Below are 472 nucleotides of genomic sequence, written 5' to 3'. Positions count from 1 at the left end.
AAATTGAGCAGGAGCTGCGCTGTGACGCTATGGCTGAATACTTACAATACTGCCGCTAGGTAGTGTTTGTTGGTATCCGTTTCTCGTATTTAAAATTTGTCGAACTCCCTTATATAATCAATATCGAAGCTCAAGTTTGTCATAATTATTTGTGTATTATTCATGTATGTTAGTATAAAATTTAAATAACATTTATGCACCAAAGGAGCTAAATATTATAAATGTGCGTAATATTATTAAAAAATGGTTACTAGTGTAGAGAACAAGGGCGAAAATATTATATTTTTATGTCTTTAGATTGGAATATTCTCGGAAAAATAGGAATCAGTGCTTTAATATAAAATACATATATTAATTTTTATTAATAAAACATTTTAAAATTATTTCTTTAAAATAAAATTTAGAGAAAAATAAAAAGCCATTTGTTAAATTTCAGTACCAATGACAATTTAAATGAGATCGGAAGAGCACA

The 472-nt window shown here is 27.1% G+C and overlaps 1 protein-coding gene across 1 annotated transcript in view; it reads left to right on the top strand.

Moving 5' to 3' along the window:
* The window catches only part of LOC105448554 (transmembrane protein 26-like), a 29,262-nt gene that overhangs the window by 417 nt on the left and 28,373 nt on the right, over positions 1-472 (top strand). The gene's annotated exons all lie outside the window — the stretch shown is intronic.

Source organism: Wasmannia auropunctata, unplaced genomic scaffold (assembly GCF_000956235.1).
Source record: "Wasmannia auropunctata unplaced genomic scaffold, wasmannia.A_1.0 LD336085.1, whole genome shotgun sequence".
Classification (NCBI taxonomy): domain Eukaryota; kingdom Metazoa; phylum Arthropoda; class Insecta; order Hymenoptera; family Formicidae; genus Wasmannia; species Wasmannia auropunctata.
This window is presented reverse-complemented; position numbering and strand designations above follow the sequence as displayed.